This window comes from Euprymna scolopes, chromosome 20 (assembly GCF_053919585.1).
Source record: "Euprymna scolopes isolate OS-2025 chromosome 20, ASM5391958v1, whole genome shotgun sequence".
In the NCBI taxonomy this organism is placed as follows: domain Eukaryota; kingdom Metazoa; phylum Mollusca; class Cephalopoda; order Sepiida; family Sepiolidae; genus Euprymna; species Euprymna scolopes.
In genome coordinates this window covers 37,982,699-38,004,097 of record NC_136501.1, presented here as the reverse complement: position 1 = coordinate 38,004,097, position 21,399 = coordinate 37,982,699, and the positions used below count along the sequence as shown (strand labels likewise).

Here is a 21,399-nt window from a genome sequence, read left to right as displayed (position 1 = left end):
TTAAAAGAAAAGGTACAAAAATAAAAGGTACAAAAATAAAAAAAATTGTCTCAGTCGTGAAGGACTGCTCCTCCACCGAAAGAGAACAAGAAATGGGAGTGCAGCATCTGAAGAACAGATACTACACTTTGCTCTTGGCCCAAAGGGTATTTATTTGCTCCCCCACCGAGCAAATTAGGCACAAGGCCGATTTTTAATGTGAGGAGTGAAGGGGAAATGGGGACCAACTCCCCGGGGAGTAGGGGCGCTGGATAGTGACACTTCATCAAATCTCCACACTAACGTACTGTACTTACAATAACCCTTATCCCTGAGTGGCTTCCGGGCCTTGATAAGTGGTGACCACCGTGTAAAAAAAAAAAAAAAATTGGTATGAAGGGTTGCCCCTACATTGACCAAGGTCTTATATGTGAGGTTGCCCCCACATATGGTCTTTGCTTGCAGTATCTGCCGGAACAGATGGTATTTATTTGTTCCCCCACCGAGCAAATTAGGTACAAGGCCAATTTTTAATGTGAGGAGTGAAGGGAGAGGGAAGGGAAAAAGGGGGCCAGCTCCCGAGAGCTGGTTAAAGGTCAGGTATGTGAGGTTGCCCCCACATCTGGTCTTTGCTTGCAGTATCTGCTGGAACAGATGGTATTTATTTGCTCCCCCACCGAGCAAATTAGGCACAAGGCCGATTTTTAATGTGAGGAGTGAAGGGGAAATGGGGACCAACTCCCCGGGGAGTAGGGGAGCTGGATAGTGACAATTGGTATGAAGGGTTGCCCCTTCATTGACCAAGGTCTTATATGTGGGATTGCTCCCACATCTGGTCTTTACTTGCAGTATCTGCCGGAACAGATGGTATTTATTTGCTCTCCCACCAAGCAAATTAGGCACAAGGCCGATTTTTAATGTGAGGAGTGAAGGGAGGGGGAAGGGAAAAAGGGGACCAGCTCCCGAGAGGTGGGAAATGGGAGCTGGTTAAAGGTCAGGCATGTGGGGTTGCCCCCACATCTGGTCTTTGCTAGTCATAGCTAGTCATAGCTTGCAGTATCTGCCGGAACAGATGGTATTTATTTGCTCCCCCACTGAGCAAATTAGGCACAAGGCCGTTTTTAATGTGAGGTAAAAACCAGCTCCCCTAAAAGGGGTCACTCTGGTTACCAAAAATAATAATTGTCCCAGTATAGAGGGTTTCCCCTCCATTGACTGGTACAAATTATCTTAAATGCAGCATCTGCCGGAACAGATACTACACTTTGATCTTGACCAAAAGTCCAAGTTTTTTATTATCGTTCCAATAATGTAGAGCACCGATAGCACTATCAGAAATTTCGTGAAAATAGTGAATAATTCCACCCCATCTTTCCAAGCTTATAACTCCTCGAAAAATGTAATTCAAGCCCTAATTTTTTTTTTTTTCAATTAAAGGAGCAAGGACCAAGGTTTCATTTAAAAAAAAAAAACAATGTGTTTTTTTTTTTTTAAAAAAGGTTTTAAACTTCGGACTTTACAGGTAAATTTCTAAAAAACGGGGTTTTTTTTTGTTTTAAATTTGAATATATTATTTATTGACCTTTTCTCTTCAATTTGTGATATATAAAACTATTCAACATAAATTAATTATTTACTTTTTAATAGACATTTCAAAATGAGAGGCGTGAATTATTCGACCCCCTGTCTTTCCAAGCTTATAACTCCTCGAAAAATGTAATTCAAGCCCTAATTTTTTTTTCAATTAAAGGAGCAAGGACCAAGGTTTCATTAGAAAAAACAAAACAAAAAAAACAATGTGTTTTTTTTTTTTTAAAAGGTTTTAAACTTCGGACTTTACAGGTAAATTTCTAAAAAACAGGGGTTTTTTTTGTTTTAAATTTGAATATATTATTTATTGACCTTTTCTCTTCAATTTGTGATATATAAAACTATTCAACATAAATTAATTATTTACTTTTTAAGAGAAACATGAAAATGGAGGGTCGTGAATTTAAAAAAAACGTTTGTCTAAAATATTATATTTGGTTTATTGGAAAGAACATAACATTTCACATTGACCCTGAAAATATCGTAAAAATAGAATCAATAGAAAAATTTTGATAGATTTTTTAAGTTTAAAAATTGAAAAATATTGAGTTCGGAAGATTCATTACTGTTTTAAAAAAATATTTCTATTACTTTTAAAGCAACTGTAATAGTTTATTTCGGAACTATAATCCATAAAGAAAATAAATAACCCACTTTTAACAGAGAAATTACGAGATTTTTATATTTTATTCGCAGTTTCGTGTTAGGTGTGTCAAAAATTCTGATACTAGTAGAGAGAGCACCGATATGAATGCAGCTAGTTCAAATATGACAATATTTGTAAACAACAGAAAGAAGTGAAGCTATCTAAGCCATAGTTTTGTATTAAGTTTTTTTTTTAATATCTTGAAGAAAAAATATTAAAGTATTTTTAATTAATAAAATAATAATTTTATTTATATATATTTATATATATAAATTATTTTTTTTTATCCGTTTCTGAGGTATTCCGCCGTTACGTATTTTGGAGCGAATCTTACACTAATCAATTTTTCTGGCGCCAAATTATATTTTCTCGATCCATCTTTATATGTAGTCGGTAAGTGTTGCTAATAATTATCCTTAAAAAAAAAACTTATTTCATTTATTTTTGAAGAGCTAACTTCATTTTATCGTTGAATTTACGTATTCATTTTGGACGATTAGATTGTTGTTAAGTCGGAAAAAAATAAACTTAGAAGCGGGAGATATAGTTGTGAAAATGTCTAAGCTTCCTGTCTTTTTTTTTTTTTTCAAATTTACAGTTCTCAGCTTTAAACTCAAATCGTTTGAAAAAAAAATAATCTACTTATATTTTAAAGAAATACAGTAGCATATAATAAAGATGTTTTGATTTCTTCTATATTTTAAATAAATAACTGACGGAAAAATATTTTATTGAAATATTTATCTGAACTTAATGGACTATGAAATGGATAATAGAAAAGCAACTGATTAGTTATTTTAAATAAGTATTTTTAGATGGTTTATTAATTAATGCATGACGTAATTATGCAAGTAAAAATCTGCAATATTTGATGTATTTTTCTGTTTTATTTAAAAAAAAAAAAAACTTTTGTGTTAAAATTGTTTATAAAAATCTACAATCTATTTCATGTCCATTTCATTGTTTTGCTGTTTACGCACGTTTCCAACGTAACAAATTCTCCGTTCAAAAGTCATTCTTATGCGATTATTCGATTTATAATTTTAAAATTGCGTTAGAAATTAAAAATATTCATAACAATTTGATATCGATTATTATTTTTTTTAAGAACGCTTTCTATTTTGTTTTGCATATAATGGGTAAATTAGACGTTGAGTTTACTTTCGGCAGCCTCATAATTTGATTTTTGGTAATTTTTTACGACGTTCCCCAGCCCCTCTCCATGTTAAGAACGGCTTTCGGAATAAACACCCCAACCTCGAAAGCCGTTCTTAACATGTGGAGGGTGGGGATGTTTATTCCGAAAGCCGTTCTTAACATGGGGTGGTTGGGGGTATTTATACTACGTTGGGGCAAGTCGTAAAAATTTACCTGATTTTCTTATTTTGTACTTGTCCTCGAATTCTATGAGCGATGTTTCTGACAACGGGACAAAAACTGCTGTTTTTGTTTTGTTTTTAGGGGGGGGGATCTAATAACACTTAGCGTTCGGTAGGTTAGGTTTTGTTTTTACTTTGAAGTGTTTTGTTTTTGTATTTATGCAAAATACGAACGGTGCCATTTTTGTTGGTACTCATAGTGATCCGTGCTGAAATAATAACGTTATTATTTAAAAAGCCATTCTTAACATGGGGAAAGTGTTTTGTACCTATTCTGTACTTTAATCTTACAATTGAATAAAAAAAACAATTTTAAGTAAGCGTGGAAATACGATTTAAAAAAAATAGCGCGGGTCACTCTCTGCATTAGTACCTTTTTGTGTTTTTTTGGAAAGATTTTCAAGTTAAACTTTTGCGGTATCTTTTTATTAAATTGTTTGGTGAAAGTACAGAATAGTTGAAAACACCCTTTCCCATGTATGGGTTTCTAAAATAATAACGTTATTATTTCAGTACGGTCCGTATTCTGCATAAGTACTAAGAATTTATTATTTTGTTTTGGATATCATCGTAAGTTCTCACTGGGATCGATGTTTCTGAGAAAAGGGAAAATTGTTTTCTGTTTGGAAAATTGTTATCAATATATACTTATCGTTGACTAAGTTTTTATCTTGAAGTGCAGTTTGATTTTTTTTTTCGGTACTTTGCACTGCATAAGTTATGCAGTTTATCGCCGAAAATGGAGACGCCATTTTTTTTCGGGTACCTGTCGGTAAAATCAGAGGGAGAAATCGGTATTTTAAACCATAACTGAAGTAGGAAATAAATAACAAAAAAAATTAGCCTGTAACTTGCCTTTGATAACATTTATTTGTTATATATTTGTTTTTTTGACAATTTTTTCGAATCTGTGTAGTGTACAGTAATACAAACCCCAAAATGGGTTTATTTAAATTATATTTTCATACATTTTTATACAATAAATGTTTTTGTTTTCAAATGGCGCTCGCCCAGTTTAAATGAATAATAAATGTCATTTTTATTTTCTGTTTTTAATAATTTTTATTATAAATATTAAGAATTACTCCACCCTCGAAAATTCCTTGAAAATGACCACTCTTATAAGTTTTCGGGGTTGCTGAAAACGAAAATAACGTTTAAAATTACGGCAAACGAGTAGTTTCCAAGATATGAAGAAATGTTAGGTTTAAAAAAAGTGGGGGATCACTTTTCTATATTAAATTAAGGTAAAATGAGCACCCACTGTGGGCACGATTTTTTTTCCCGGGGGGGGGGGGAATTTCTTTCGGAAAATCCTTTAAAATTACCACTAACTTTTAAAATTCCAAGAAACAAGTACTTTCCAAGATATGAAGCAAATGCACTCACTTTATGGGCGTTCCCCCCCCCCACACACACTATTTTTTTTTTGAGAGTTTTGCAGTTTAATTAACCGTTTTAACGTAAATAACGCACCAAACAGTTTAATATTTTACAAAAATTCTGTTTACATTTTGTGGGAGGCGGTGGAGGGACAGGGCATGTTGTGGCGACCGCAGCCGCCACAACACCCCCCCCCGCTCCTCCACCGCCTCCCACAAACAGAATTTTTGTAAAATATTAAACAGTTCTTCTGCTCAAAAAAAAGCTAACCAGAGAAAACAAGACAAATGCATATATAAATTAAAATACACATAATTACAAAATCAAATAAGAAATTTAAAAGAGAAGAAATGACAAAGTTAGTATTTTTTAGGACTAGGATGATTTTGGATAATCAACAGTTGTATAATATCGGGATGTTTGTAATGTCATGTCGCGCATGGAAAGGGACCCTGCACTCATCCCCGATGGGCTTTCCTAAGGCCACAGTCCTAGTTGAAGAAAGGTCAGCTAATGGTCTACTTGTGTTGCATGTCTGATACCCTGCATAACCTCTTGTTCAGCTCCCCCTCACCTAACTGAAACTCTTTAAAAACATGATGACAGTACAGTAAAAAAAATAACTTAAACCAGGCCTAGGGACAAACAAATCTAACTTGCCTCCTCTCTTGAGGCTTGCATTCACTAACATACATGGGCTTAGAACTAACTTAGCTGATGTTGAAGCATTTCTCCTAACAAATACCCCGGATATCTTAGCACTAAGCGAGACTAACCTACACTCCTCCATACCCTCTAACTACTTTAACATGCCTGGCTATCTCCCACTTTGCCGTAAGGACTCTGACAGACATATGCACGGACTTGGAGCCTACATTCATAACACCCTCCCCCTGACTAGAGAAAAAACATAGAAACGGATGATCAAGCCTTTATGTGCTTTAGACTAAACATACAACATAGCATTAGCTACTTTTATTTTCTCTACCGCTCTCCCTCGACCCAGGACTGCACCATAATAAACAAAGTGACAGCATAGACACAGCACTCTCCCTCGACACTAGCGCACAAATACATGTATTTGATGACTTTAATGTTCACCACAAAAACTGGCTTGGATTCTCTACTTACACAGATGCAGCGGGCAGCACAACACATAGTTTTGCTATATCTCACTCCCTATCACAAACGGTTACGTTTCCAACCCGTTTCCCTGACCAGCAAGAACAACACGCATCACTTTTAGATCTGTTTCTGACTACAGTTCCCGAGGATTGTATAACAAATGCTGACAGCCCACTTGGGAACACTGACCATGCAGTGATAATGGTAGAAATCGCCCTAAATTCTAGACCCAAAACTGAAGAGCCAGTGCTCAAAACAACGAGATATTATAAAAAGGCTGACTGGGAAGCCATCAGAGATCTTATCAGAGATGCCCCATGGGGAAATATTTTTTCTCTTCCTGCTGAACAGTGCGCAAATGAGACCACTGAGTGGTTCAAAGCAGTAATTGAAGCACATGTTCCCATGCGGAAATTTTATAGCAAGCCCCAATCTCCCCAATGGTTTACTTCGACTTGTGCAACTGCCATTGCTCAAAGGCAGCATGCATACCGCAGATTTAACCAACATAAGTCCAGTTCAAACAAACAGAAATATATAGAAGCTAGAAGTAACGTTAAGAAAGAAATAGCGACAGCTAAGAAAGAATTTACTGAAACCACTAAAAAACGCATCGAAGCACAAAAATTAGGAAATCGTGACTTCTGGAAAATCTACAACAGTGTAGTAAATAATGGGCAATCAACAATTCCCCCACTAACCAACAATCACGAAGTTGTTTGCTCAGCAACCGACACGGCTAATATGCTTGCCAGCCGGTTTGCCTCCAACTCCACACTGGACCCTTCCAACCACCCCCTGCCTGACTTTCCTTTGCGGACAGACGCCACGCTAGACGATCTAAAAATCACCCCAGCTCAGGTACACGCTATCATAAAAAACCTTGACACTTCAAAAGCATGTAGACCTGATCTCATCCCGGCTGTGCTGTTAAAAAAGTGCTCAGCCGAAGTAGCTCCAGTTCTCTCCAAACTCTACAACAAATGCCTTAATGAATCATGCTTTCCGGGCTGTTGGAAAACTGCTTCTGTGGTACCAGTATTCAAAAATTCTGGCGAAAGAACTGACCCGTCAAATTATCGCCCCATTAGTCTCCTCCCACTTTTCGCCAAAATATTTGAGACCATAATTAACCATGCTCTAGTCCGGCACCTTACAGATGCTAAACTTCTGACTGACAAATAATATGGATTTAGACAAGCCCGTTCCACAGCAGACATCCTCACTGTAATCTCTGAACGTATATACATATACCATTCACTGGACAAAGCGGGGGAGGGCAGAGCGGTAGCTCTAGATATATCTAAGGCTTTTGACAGGGTATGGCATAGGCACCGCCAAAACGGGGGGGGGGGGGGGGGGGCAGGTAAGTACTTTTTGATGTACCGTCTTTTTAAAAATCTACCAAAAATCAGGTAATTATCCGATCAATACAAAATTTTCAGCGATTATACGGAGAAGAATGAACTTTATTACAGTGTACTTATTTTTCATAAACGATACTTATATATATATATTTTTTTTTTTGCTTACAACCCCCCCCCCCTTGTTTTGAGGGGGTACAAATATGCTTAAAATAATCATCTGAAACTGAACACAACATATTGTGTTGTTGTAAGGGACAGAATTATAGATTAAAAAAAAAATTGTTTGCATACCTTATTTTGACATCTGAATATCAGAACTTCGATTGTGTTTAATTATCCCGCTTTTGAGTTTTGAAGTGTGAAATTCGGTGAATATGTTAAGTAAAATAATTTAAGTTAAGCAAAACAAAAAAAAAAATTTTTTAATATTTATACGAAAAAAGCCATTTTAAAATCTTTGATAAATAAATTAACAATTTTTTTTTTAGCGAGCTGAATAATGCATGATCATTATTAAACAGGGCATGCTTTGAAGAATCGCTACAAAAAAAAATTCGATAAATATTGTGCCCTTTGTGTTAAAAATAGCATCATTTTTTCCATCCCGTTTGAAAACGTTTGCCGCCTTTCGACTACGGTGGACCAAACGCGCTGAAATAATTTTTTTTTATTCTGCTTTAAATTTAGACAACAAATAAATAAATTAATTATTTCAAAAACCTTTTTTTTTTTTAATATTTATGTACGTTTTTTGTGCAAGACAAAAAATGTCAATTGTTAACTTTTTTGGGAAAATTTAACATTTAAAATTTAATTAAAAATAGTAGAAAAAGTTTTACATTATTCTGTTTTCTATATGATAAATTTCAGGGTTTTATCTTTCTGGAAAAAAAAGTTACTCAGAAATAATGGATTTTAATAAATGTAATTTTGTTTTAAAAAACAACAACTTGATTTTTCGGCCATTTTTGGCGGTGCATAGTATGGCATAAGGGTCTCCTCAGGAAAATTAAATCATACGGTATCACTGGTAGAATACTTAACATAATTAAATCCTTCTTAGATAAGAGAAAAATCCAGGTTGTCCTAGATGGTCGTACATCTAAACAGTGTGATATAAATGCGGGAGTGCCTCAGAGGTCTATCCTTGGACCTCTATTGTTCCTAATATTTATTAATGACCTCCCTGACAAAACTGCCTCTGAGATGGGTATATATGCTGATGACACCACACTCTATAACAGGCATGACAGGAAAACAAATGAACACATATCTAAAGAAATGGCAAAAACACTAGAGGATGACCTCCACTCTGTAGTGGAATGGGGACATAAATGGATAGTCACATTCAATGCGGTCAAGACTAAACGGGTTTCCTTCAATAATTACAAGAAACCTTCTCTCCCACCAATAGCAATGGCCAGTGACTCCCTGTCTGAGAGTACATCTTTCAAACTGCTTGGCCTAATGTTCACAGGAAACATGAGTTGGAACAATTATATTGAAAATATTGCCAGAGCCGCTGCGAAAAAGGTAGGCTCTCTCTACCGTGCTAGAAAACTACTGACACCTGAAAGTATCCTGTACCTCTATAAGGCCACCATTCACCCATGTATGGAGTATTGTTGTCACATTTGGGCTGGTGCATCTGCTACTAGTCTCTCACTCCTAGACAAGGTTCAAAAGAGAGTCGTCAATCTGATAGGCCCTGAACTGGCATCTAAGCTTCAGCCTCTGTCCCATCGACGAAATGTTGCATCCCTCTGCCTGTTCTACAAGTATTTTAATGGTGAATGCTCTGACGAACTGCAGACACTTGTGCCCCCACGACATAGACACTCTAGACAAACCCGACAGGCAGCTAAATCATACCCCCACACAGTAGAGATCCATAGATGTAAAAGATCTTTCTTCTCCAGTAGTTTCTTCCCCAGAACCGCTAGACTCTGGAATTCCATTCCAGGTCCCTGCTTCCCTAACTGTACTGACATGCAGAAGTTCAAGTGTAACGTGAACCGACATCTTGCTGCCCAAATCCCAACATAGTGCCCCAGTAGTTGCTGCCCCTGATAGTAGCCCCCTACACCAAAGTGGCAATGTGCCTTGTTTGGGGTGAAAATGTAATAAAAAAAAAAAATAAAAAAATTGTTTAAAATACTGATTTCTCCCTCTGATTCTAATGAAAAAGAAATGGCGTCTCTATTTTCGGTGACAAGCTGTAGAAGTATCTTTTTTTTTTTTTTACGACTTGCCCTAGCGTAGTATAAACACACCCAACCACCCCATGGCTTTCGGAATACCCCCCCCCCAACCTCTCCATGTTAAGAATGGATTTCGAGGTTGGGGCATTTATTCCGAAAGCCGTTTTTAACATGGGGAGCTTGGGGTGTTTATATCTCTGTTTTTTTTTTTTAATGAGAAACGCCCTCTATCGGCCCTTCTGTGAACTTCAAATATAAACAAGTCTCCTAGTACGAAAAAATATATAGTGAAATAAATAACACAAAAACATATGAAAAGCAAAACAGGATTAAAAAAAAAAAAGAAGACTACTAGAATGTAGCAGAAACTCACCATGAAACAAGCGAACAACTGATGTGTTTTGAAAGAAACAGCTTGTATATAATGACAGCTGTTTTCACTTGTGAAGTAATCCATTTTAGGTAAAGTTTATGTCAAGAGAGAAAACAGCCTTTCTAGGGATTTCCTCATCTTAGTTTTTATTTGTTTAGGATGGTGTTTATCGATTTTTTTTTTTAGGGGGGGTATTTCATTGCATATCTTAATTTATTCTTTTGTAAACTTTATATAGTCATGTTTGGGGGGGAGGGGTAATATCTATCTTACAGATAATATCGGGTCATCAGGAGAGAATATGCACCATTTCAAGGCCTTCCTCTCTATGGCTTGTTTGTGCATCGCCCCCCCCCTCCCTCACATTTATTGTATAAAAAATATAATTTTGGTAAATATTACCTTATGCTACAACAGAACACTGACCATTCTAATTTGATTTTCTTCGGGCCAAGATGAAAGTGTAGTATCTGTTCTTCAGGTGCTACACTTCAATTTCTTCTCTCAGTGGAGGAGAAATTGACTGAGACAATTTTTATTTTTGTTCCTTTTCTCCACATTAAAAAACGACCCTGGTGTCTCTGTCTCGTGAGGAGGCATTGTAAATAGGGACAACGAATCTGATAATCAAACCCCTTGCAAATTTACCGTTTGCATGGTATACTATAAACCTCTGGAACCTGGGACTACTTTGCACCATTTCACTGCCTTCGTAAACAGTATGCGCGAGTGCATGATACTGTTTTCTTACATGATGCATTCAGTGTTCTGTTGTAGCATAGGGTAACATTTATTGATACCATATTTTCTAATAATTTTTTTGTTGTTTTTATAACAAAATATAACACTTTAAAATCGCATACAGTCAACTGATGTCACAGCTGTCCATCATTTTAGACGAAAAACTACAAATTTACAAGTACTTTTCAAGAGGTAACACTTTTTATGCTTGCCACCAATCAGCATCGAAGATTTGGTGCTTATTTAGATTGGAACTTAAAATGGTGGCAATTAAAACTAAAGAAAATGCAGAGAAGGTTAATCAACTATTTGAAATTGAAGAGTGGAAAAAATCATATTTTGAATATTTTAAAAATGAAAACTTAATTTTTTGTCTGCTTTGAATATTTGCAGATTTTACCAGTTTTTTTTTTTTTTTTTTTTTTTTCGGTTTACTTTTATTTTATTTATTTATTTATTTTTTTCCAAAATGGAATTGGTATTAAAATGTAGTGTAGTCTCTGTTTTGTTACTTGATTTTATTTTTTCTGTTTTTGGTCAGTGAATGAAGTACAAATTCTTTTAGACTGAGGTAATATAAATTTTTGTCTCAATAATTGAAACAAAAATTTATATTGCTTCAGTCTAAAAGAATTTTTTTTTTTTTTTTTTTTTTAATGTAGGAGAAAACCATCTCCTAAAAAAGGAGCACACTGAATTATTCAGAGTGCCCTTTTTTTGGGGAGATGGATTTCCTGTACATTACCAACCTTTTGTCTACCCCTTCCCTAAGATTTAAATATATTCTGATTTTACAATTCTCTTTTGGTCCCCCCGACAAAAGGAGGGTGGACCTGTAAATTCACCTTTGTCCGTTCGTCTGTCCACACTTTTTTCAATAACTATACCTTGGAATTTTTTGAAATTTTGCACAAACATTAAACATGATATGAGTAAAAAAGGAACAGAACTGATTTTTCGGGAAACCTCCAGTTGCCTTTCCCCACCCCCTTAGAGATATCTTTTTGATTAAAATGGCTTTTGTGTTTATTAAATAAAATTGATGCTTTGGATTTTTATAAAACTTTTTGAAAAGTAGTAACTAACTGATTTCTGTATAATTTTGTTTGTCTATACTTTGCGATAACTCTTGGGTGTGCCACAGGGGCTCTTTTAGGTCTAATAAAAACACTCTATTTTTGGGAGTATTTCACCATATTTGTCCAAAATTTTCTGTGTGTCTATTTAGCAATTTTGCATGGTGTTGAACTCAAATTTAAATATGTTAAGGCCTTGGGAACTTTTGGGGCTAAATGGGAGGAGGGACAAATGATGGACTTAGTCTTTTTTTTTCTTTTCTTTTTTTTTTTTTGCATGATGCAGAACTGAAATTTACATATGTTAAGGCCTAAAACTGCACCGTTCGTTCATTTTCACCAGGATTTGACATCCCCTGGGGACTTGGTGGGGAGGAGCAATGCTGAACTTAGTCATGTTTTTTTTTATGCCTCATTCACTGTGCATTCGCGGAGGACCCTGCATTCTTCACCTGTTCATGGTTGATTTTATTAGTAAATGATGAGTTTGAACATGTAGATAACCGAGAGCATTACATACCATATTTCTCGCTGACTTTGTTTCGTGTTTATAAAAGTTAGTTTTTGTATTGTCCCAGGCAAAATAAAATATATTTGTAATAACTTTTTTAAACAAATAACAATTGATACATGTACATCAGAGAAGAACATATTTTGTTAAATATTTTTAAAACTCAGTTTAGGTTTCCACAAATTTCAATCACCTGAAGCAATCTCTTGAGATATTAAATACGGGGGATACTGTGCGTAATAATCACAAAACCATTCTTCATTTTGGAGGTCAGTTTCACACAGACTTGAAAAGTCCTTGAATTTTTATTTTGGCCTTAAAGAACCTTATTTGAAAAATCCTTGAAAATATGAAAAATGTCCTGAAAAGGCCTTAAAAATCGTATTCTTTATGTCCAATAAAGATTTGTTGAAATAAAAAAAAAATAATAATCGAAATACTATTATTTTTTAAGTATTAATAAAAATACCATTAAAATATTTTTTAAATATTGAAAACAAAATCGAAATACATTGTTCTGAAATTACATCATATTGTAGACCCAAGAGTTATGTCCCTTTATCACAAAACTACCTGATGTTTTCCATATAATAAAATCGGGGACTGTTGTGCTATAGGGACGTAACACTTGTATTCACAATATTGGAAATTCCAAATTTAAAAGTAAAATGAACACCGCATAGACTAATTTACAATGGAAAAAATAGCATTTAATCATGCTTGGCTGAACAAAAATGGGTCAGGAATGTAAATATGATTGTTGACAGCCATATTGTTTTGTATGTAAAAAAAGGTATTTGTTTTGAGCTAAATCGGACATGGCTGGCACTAAACACAAAACGAACAAAAGCTGTAAATAGTTCACTAGTTTTGTTGCACGTTAGAGAACTTTATGTAAATAACGGTAAAACTACTTCGTGAAATGAGATAAATGGCAATGGCTTTTATTGTTGTCAAGTTTTTTTTTTGGTTTATTATATCATTGTTTCTATATAAAATTTTGTTTTGGAAACTTGAATTTTGTCTGGAGAAGGCCTTGAAAAACTTTGAAAAGTCCTTGAAAATGGGCATTAAAAATCTGTATGAACCCTAGAGGTTTTTTAGAGAAATGTTGATGCTGGTGCACTGTATGTTATACCAGGAATCACAGGTGTCACACTTAACCCAATTTAATGCCATCCTCTCTACCAGTTCTGCAAAATTCCTCAGTGTCAGTATCCCGACCTTTCTATTTTCTTTTCCTTCTGTCACAATCCTCTGGTCCCTATGGCAACCTCCTTATATATATATATATATATATATATATATATATATATATTTTATTTATTTTTTTTTTTTTTGCAAGGGAGTCTCCACTTATCAAGGCCCAAAGGCCAGTTGAGGATAAGGGTTAATGAATGTAAGGTAGTACTGTAGTAATCGTTAATGGTGTAGATTGGGTAGAATTTTGATTATTTAAGCGGACAACTCAACAAGAACTTGTTTACATTGGCCTTGAAGGCTACCATATTGTAATCAATCAGGAAACAACCTGGTGGAACAGTGTTTCACAGACGAGCAGTCCTAGGAAAGAAGCTTTGTCATGGAATCTGTGTTTCGATTTAGGCACAGATAGAGAATGGGGGAAATTGTTGATAGTGGTTGTAGCTAGTCAAGTGTTTTTTTGTGAAAGTTTTTCCTTGGCAGCAAATATTTTCATGGGTTAATACTCACTTGTTTTGAGGCTCTCCTCATATCAGAAATGTATTTGAGCTGATCAAGCACTTGTTACAGATTGAAATTGGGGGTCATTTGTTTGGGGGGGGGGGGGGAGTCTTTCAATGAGTTGGACGAAGATGACGAAATGAGGAAGGAAACAGATGTCTGAGGGTGAATGTCCTGGAGAGGGAACTGAAGATGACCGTCTTGGGGTGTAAGGGGGAGGGTATCAGTGCAAATACTGGAAAAACTGGTGTAAAGATATAGAGGGCTCTTATTGCGCAGTGAGACTTACTTTTCATAGTAATCATTTTGGCATTGAAAGGACAGATACCTGTACAACTGAATCCTGCTTTGATGACCTTTGTCTTGAAGGATTTATCTGCATAGGCCATGAGAATCATGGGGAAACCTCTTTAGTCCATTGGTCCTGTGTGTGTTCGGGCAAACTTCATGAGTAGGAACCACCTCAGAAGTGAATCCTCAGCTTGATGCACTCAACAAATCCATTTTCATAAGTAAAGACATAACTGTTTGCTTCTCAACATGTTCGTTGACATGGATTAACCCAAATGTTATCCCGAGCAATGGCTTGTTGATTTTAAAATACTTGTCTACTTAATTGACATGCATCTGCTTCTTCATTGACAGCCTCATATCCTCTGAATGGCTCAGACTTTACCTTCCATCTTCAATCAAATTTTTAACAGGACGTTAAACATGTGTACTCGAGTATTTTTATCAGTAAATGTTGACTTATTACAAGTTTCTAGTTTTATATAACTTCAATAATAAAAATCGGTCAAACTTAGTATAATCATGTTTCTCATTTATATCATTGTAAGGGATTTTCAACTTTTTCTTCAGAAAAATTTTAAAATGGCCCATAAAGCATCTCCTTTTTTTACAAAAGCCCCCCCCCCCAAATTTGATGAAATAAATTACACAAATTACATGCATTATGCAGAGGATTTTGTAGTTTGTTTGGTGCATTGTGCGTAGTGTGAAAGTACTGTTCGAAGGCTATAACAATGCAGTTTGTGGGAACAGTTTATGTAGTAAAAACAACGGTTTGTGTAGTAAAGAATAATAATATTGAAGGAATTTCAATAATTGTCAGTTATACAAATTTATTTACTAACATAGCGTATGTACAAGATGGTATTGTGTGAATTTCCCAAAATTTTCGAGAATGTATCTCTAGACATACCATTGCACTCACGGGGGACCACGCATACTTCACTTGTTTTAAGATTTAAAAACAATAATGTTTATCCCTGTTCAAAGGTATAAGTCAAGAAACACAAATATATTTCTATAAAAAACTCACAAACTGAAAGTAGTTTTTTAGTTTTTCGCATCAAGTTTTATAACACTTTTATCCAACAATTTTTTCTATAATTTTGACTTAAATATTTTCACATTAGCAACTTTGAATTTAAATTGTTTTCATTTAACAAATTATTTATTGTTAATTTTGATTAAAAAATATTTGTTTTCATTAAAAATTATTTATCATTAGTTTTCGTTTTTAAAAAAATTATTAGTTTTCAATTTTAAAAATTGTTCGGTTCTGTTTTTAAAAATTATTAGTTTTCAATTTTAAAAATTGTTCGGTTCTGTTTTTAAAAATTATCAGTTTTCAATTTTAAAAATTATTCGGTTTCGTTTTTTACAATTATTTTATCATTTGATTTATTTAATTCTTTGTTCATCCCCTAAATTTGTAATTCAGTTTTTCATTTCTGCACTCTATTAAGAACCCCCAAATGGGATACAGCTTCAACCCAAAATATGACAACAGTACTTCACACATGGTTTGGTAGTAGATTTATACAGATAGAGACTAGCTTCAGCTGTGCGAAAGTGTTTAGATGGATATGGAACCGACTTTACAAGAATCAAAAACAGCAATAAATCTAATGTATAAACATAAAAAAGATTTGGTGAGAACGGTCGAGAAGTTTCAGATTTCAGTATTTAATAATACACTAGATGACTCATGACCCATTAAGTTAACGTTTGTACATTATTCATTAGTAATTGAATTAAATAATTGAAAATTAAAAAACAAAAGTGTCCTTTTACCTTTCTTTGTTTACAACGTCCTTTTACTCTCCTCCCACCACTTCTTGGCTCATTTGTCCTTATTCCGGTCATCTATTAATCTATATATATAAAAATGTAAAGTTGGTTCGTTCTAAAGAAATAAAACCATGTTTATACGTTACCAGTTTATTTGAAATTTTCAGACAACCCATTTTTAGAGTCGAGGTATGTTTTTATGTTATTAAAATAAAGTTACCTAATTAAAATTAAAATATTAAATAAAATAAATATATTTATTTATCGTTTCTGCGAATCTGTTCTGTTGATAAAACTGAACTTCCGGTTCGATTCATTTCACAGCCACGAATTGACGAAAGGTTTAATTTTCTGTTAACTCGATAAGTAAAAAAAAAAATTTTAAAAAAAACATATTTCATTTGTTTATCTTCCAAATTTTTTAATTTACACATCTTTTCTTCATTATATAAGGCCAAAAAAAAAAAAAGTTTGTTGCTTGCTTTTGAGTTTTTTTTTTTGTTTTTTTCTATACAAGATTACTCATGCAGAGAGTGATCCGTGCTGAAATAATGTTATTATTTAAAAAGTCATTCTTAACATGGGGAGGTAAGGATGTTTTGTACCTATTCTGTACTTTAACCTTACAATTGAATAAATAAAAATAAAAAAAACATATCGTAAAACGTTATTTAAACGTGGAAATATGATTTAAAAAATAGCGCGGCTCTCTGCATTAGCACCATTTTTATTTATTGTTGTTGTTTCACAAATTTTCGGCCAACTATTCCTCTGGCCTTCATGAAAAGAAGTCCTTTTATAAATGTTCAGTAACTTTTTCCTTTTATTATTCTTAAAGAGTAAAACTTTTCTTATTCATGAAAGGAGTTAAGCCTACGTAAATAAATAAATGTTTGTACACGTGACAAATTATCAATAAATGGTTTAGTTACTTTTTTTACAAAATGTTTGTAAAAGTGCGAAAGGCGACGTTACGTTGTTGTACAAACATTACTCCCATGCTTAATTTCTATACTTATAGGTTTTTGGAATTTTTTTTCACTGGATTATTATTGATTGGACACTAATTAAACAGATTATTAAAAAAAAAAAAATGTAAAAAAGAAATCATTATTTCGACATTTGAAAGTGGTGTTCACTTTTTAGTTACAACGTTCTGATAAATCAGTCACCCATTTTCTAAGCAATAAAAACGCGGTATATCAAAACCATAGAAAGTAAAAATAATGAGTCTCTACCGCATTTGTAAGTCAGAAATATATTTATTTCTCAAAGAAAAAAAAATAGAGAGAACAGGACTTTTTTTTTATTGTTTTCATGAAAATAAAGTTTCGAGATTTTTAATTATTTTTTTTTTTACTTATTTAGTCAGTTTGTGTTTTTTTTTTTTTTTTAATTGTTTTTGTGAAAGGTGAGTTTTTTTTTCAAAACTTTTGTTTTGTTTCTTTTTAATTTTTTTAAAGTATTATAAATTTCACTAACATGCTGGAGAAATGTTTAATAATTTGGTATTTTTTTAGATTAGGTCCACCTCCACAATTTTCCTTACAATGACGACATTTATAGGTTTCCGAGTATGCTGAACACGCAAATTGCATTGAAATTTTGCGGAAATAAATAGTTGTATTATGCATTGTATTCTTCGGCGGCCATCTTTTTACGTGCACACGCGCCATAAACAAATTCACACACATAAAAAAGATGGCCGCCAAAGATTACAATGCATAATACAACTTTTTATATCTTGATAACTACTTATTTCTGCAAAATTTCGATGCGATTTTCGTATTCAGCATAGTCGAAAACCATTTCAAGTCGTCATTTTAAAGAAAATTGAGGAGGTGGACCTAATCTAAAAATTTACCAATAATTTTTAATCCCATACGCCTCCCGATACATTGCTTCGTCAACATGCGACCATTTTATATCTCCCGAAGACACTTCCATATTTAGAAAAAAATAAATAAATAAATAAATAAAAAGTGACCGATTTACCAGAACATGGTAACTAAAAAGTGAGTATCCCTTTCAAATGTTGAAATGATTTTTTTTTTTTTTTTTTCAATTTTTTTTCATAATCTGGTTAGTGTTCAATCAATAATAATCCAGTGAAAAAATTTCAAAAAACCTATCAGTATAGAAACTCCACCACGTAAGTAAATAAATAAAAAATGTTACGTACGCATGCGTTAGCCTTGACTAGGGGGTACTAAGGGAACGACCATTAAATAATTCTGCGGGTCGCCATGGAACTCAACGCCCAAGGAGTATCAAAATAGTTTTCATGATCTGAAGAAATTTTTTTTTCCGAAAAGTGGGTGATCACTTTTCCATCTAAATTTAACTTAAAATGAGCACCCACTTTCTGGCCACCTGAGGAAGGGGCATTTATTTTCATGTTTATTGGCTTAAAGGTTTTTTTTACAAGGCAGTTTGGTACGCGAATGCATATTTAACAGTTTTCGTTTATGCTCACGCATAGCATAAACAAAGGCTACGTCTGCGAAATGGAAAATAGTCCCAGAGTTCATGCAAAAGAAATAAAAAAAAAAGACTTTTAAGTCAAGAAACACACAGAAAGAAAAAAAAAATAGCATCCATTTTTTTTCTATCGAATTCATTTGCTGTTTTTATTGAAAACTATTTTCCCCCGGATTTTTGATATAATTTTCCTTTAAGGGCTGTGCGTCTCACGTTCGTAAATAACAAAAAAATTTTTGTAGATTTTGGTGTGCTAAAAACGAATCTGCAAACCGTTTCCGTCACAAAAAAATAGTTTTTATGATATGAAGAAATTTTTTTTTCCGAAAAGTGGGTGATCACTTTTCCATCTAAATTTAACTTAAAATGAGCACCCACTTTCTAGCCACCTGAGAGAGGGGGGATTTTTTCCCATGTTTATTGGCTAAACAGCTTTCGTTTATGCTTACGCATAGCGTAAACGAAGGCTACGGCTGTTAAATGGAAAATAGTCCCAGAGTTCAGGGGTTATTACCATGCAAAAGAAATCAAACAAAACTTTTTAGCCAAGAAACAGAAAAATGCCCCTCTCTCAGGTGGCCAGAAAGTGGATGCTCATTCTAAGTTAAATTTACATTGAAAAGTGATCACCCACTTTTCGAAAAAGTAATTTCATGAATGTCATGAAAACTTTTTTTTTGCTACGTAAACGGTTTGCAGATTCGTTTTTAGCACACCGAAATCTACAATAAAATATTTCGTTATATATGAACGTGAAACGTGCCTTAAAGTAAAATAATACCGGATTTTTTTGAGCAGATTTGCCGTTTAGTTGTACAAATATCCTCACACCAGGTAATCACTAAAAGGGATTTTTAAAAGTCGTCACCTGTATCGAGCAAAAGTTTAAAACCACCGATTATATGCCAGCCTACATCATGGTAACATATATTGAGTGAGTTCCTAACAGTATTTTTAGTTTAAACTCATTTTCCCAAAATTTCCCCAAACTTAACATGTTCGATACAGTCTGCCGCCATTTGTATTTTTCAGATATACCGATAAACATTGAATGTTTTTGAACCGATTATACATTACATAAAAACACTAAAATCTTATCCAGTTAGGTAGAACACTTACTTTTCTTGCCTTTGATAACATTTATTTGTTATATATTTATTTTTTGACAACTTCTTTGTATCTGTGTTTAGTAATATAAACCCTTTTCATTTAATGTAACGTTTAGTCGGCTCGAAAAACAGTGTTTATTGGTGTATTTGAAAGCTACAAATGGTGGTGGACACTGTTGATTACTTTAAGTTAGAGAAAGTGAGTTAAAACTAAAATAACTATACAAAATACTGTCAGAAACCTATCCATTATGCCAGCCTATGTCATGGTAACATATGTTCGGTGAGTTTCAGACACTGTTTTGTATAGTTTTTAGTTTTCAACTTACTTTCCCAAACTTAACGTATTCAACAGAATTCGCGACCATTTCTGTTTTTTGAGCCAATTAAACATTTTACATTACATAAAAACACTAAACAATTATCCAATTAGGTAGAAACGTAAATTACCTTACCTTTGCTTTCATTTATTTGTTTTTGGACGACTTTTTCGAATCTGTGTATAGTAACCCCCCCTCCCCCCACCATCAACCAAATATTAATTACTAAATCACATTTTTTAAAGCAACAAAAAAAAAAGCATTTAGCGTTTCAACATTTTTGCTACGTTCGGCTTCATCCACTGATTGTTGGTCAAGTCCAAAACATGAATGATTGACAGAAACTCTCGAGGATCCAGATCAAATTCTGCAAGAGCACCATTTTTTTCAGTTTCGCCTTTTTCACTTTTTGCAGTGGATTGCTGTACTAATATAAGAAACATGCATTTTCTCTTTTATTAAATTTTTCCATTACACCAAATTGAGCCACTGCAACGCGTGGCAGGGTACAGCTAGTATTTATATAAAGTAATAGCATTTGTGTGTCTGTGTGTACAACTCTCCTCACCTAGGGATTGTGTACACCATTTTTCAAGGTTACGGTCAAGATCATAGCCTGTGGTTATATACTCTCCTACAGCCTACACCACTGGACCGATCATAACTAAACCTGGCATAATGATGGTTCCTCACTTAGGGATAGTACATACCATTTTTCATGGTTAATGTCAAAGGTCAAGGTATATATACTCTCCTATAGCCCACATCACTGGACCAATCATGACCAAACCTGGCATGATGATGGTCTCCGACCTAGAGATGATGCACACTATTTTTCAATGTTAAGGTCAAGACTTTGCTGTATACTTGGGTATCCATGAATCAGGTACCTGATCGTACAGCACAGTGCTGCGCAAAGTGTGGGTATCTTTGCTAAAATATTCGATTTGCAAGCAACCAAGAATATCAGTTTTAGTATAATACTAGCGGGGAGGTACCCAGCGTTGCCCAGGTGTTTGTGTGTTTTTGGGTAAATGATAAGAAAAATCGTTGGTTGATTTAAAAAAAACTAAGCCTTGACGCGCAGTTGGAAAATAGTAAAGTGTGAAAAAAAAACAAAGCAGGAGCCCGTTTTTGACGAGTTATTGACGTGAATTTTGAGTGCGGGACAGTGTTTTATTTATCACAAGTCTGTCGGCTTATTTTTTTTAGACGAAAAAGTTCAATGCACATGCGGCAATCGTAAGCAATATCTATTCAGCAGTTAACATTTTCTGCGGGACAGTTTTTAATGAGGTCAATAAACAGGTTTGTTTGTTTTTAACTAACTTTAAG

At 34.1% G+C, this 21,399-nt stretch overlaps 1 protein-coding gene across 1 annotated transcript in view; it reads left to right on the top strand.

Annotated features, from left to right (window-relative positions):
- The first annotated feature begins 2,529 nt into the window (after positions 1-2,529).
- The window catches only part of LOC145241394 (ATPase family AAA domain-containing protein 5-like), a 119,036-nt gene continuing 100,166 nt past the window's right edge, over positions 2,530-21,399 (top strand). Inside the window, exon 1 of the mRNA XM_080104319.1 lies at positions 2,530-2,608. The gene's annotated coding sequence lies outside the window, so the exon portion shown is untranslated. The remainder of the gene's footprint in view (positions 2,609-21,399) is intronic.